Source organism: Petaurus breviceps, unplaced genomic scaffold (assembly GCF_028583685.1).
Source record: "Petaurus breviceps papuanus isolate PSGF00001 unplaced genomic scaffold, PetGlider_PUasm1.0 90352, whole genome shotgun sequence".
NCBI lineage: Eukaryota > Metazoa > Chordata > Mammalia > Diprotodontia > Petauridae > Petaurus > Petaurus breviceps.
The window spans coordinates 1,344,499-1,345,331 of NW_027187228.1; the positions used below are offsets into that span (position 1 = coordinate 1,344,499).

An 833-nucleotide genomic window follows, 5' to 3' on the forward strand; every position below is an offset into this window, starting at 1 on the left:
TTTCTTTTCTTTTTTTTTAAAGCAATTGTGGTTAAGTAACTTGCTCAAGGTTACACGGCCAGTTATTTCTGGGTATGGTACCAAGTATCTGAGCCCGGATTCGATCCCCATGTCATCCCAACACTGGGGCCAGTGCTGTTACTTGCTGTGCTACCTGGCTGCCCCAGATACTAGCTTCTTAGATGTTCATTTCCCAAATGAAGTTTTCTCTCCTGCATCCCTTGGTTTTAGTGGTGGGGAAGGAGGGGCAGTAAGGAAGTAAAACCTACATTGCTACATTCTTCATTGTCTTGCCTGCATAATCTTTGGCAACACTTTCCAGGTTTCTGACAACATAATTTGTGCCCATGGGAAACACCAGAAGTGAGTAGCAGTCATCCATTTCAACCAGTCTTAGAAAGTTTTCTTATGCCTTTGATAGGTTCCCTAGGGAGAAAACATCTTTCTATTGGATCAAAAATAGTAGTTTCAGTAACCTTGAATTATGGCTTTAAGTGCCCACAATGACAAAGCAAGATAGCTGTTGTTCTTTGGAGAAAACTCTAAGATATTAGACTCCCAATGGAACCTTTGGATGGACACATGGACTGTGTGAAACAGCACAGTCCTGGAAAAGGAAAAAAAAAGAAGGGGGAAATTGACTGAAAAGAGGACAGAAATAAAATCTAATGGGACTTCCAGAATGTTGGGTATGAGCATATAGGGATAGACAAACTACAGGATGTAGTCAGAGTGGGAATAAGGAAGGAGAAGTATATGAAGAAGTCATGCCATACATAGCATCCCCAAACCAAGTGGTCCAAGTAGAATTCTATGATCCTGGAACTAAATAT

At 41.1% G+C, this 833-nt stretch overlaps 1 pseudogene; it reads right to left on the reverse strand.

Annotated features, from left to right (window-relative positions):
* Nucleotides 1-382, reverse strand: part of LOC138177246 (creatine kinase U-type, mitochondrial-like) — a 9,367-nt pseudogene extending 8,985 nt beyond the window's left edge.
* Nucleotides 383-833: the final 451 nt, after the last annotated feature.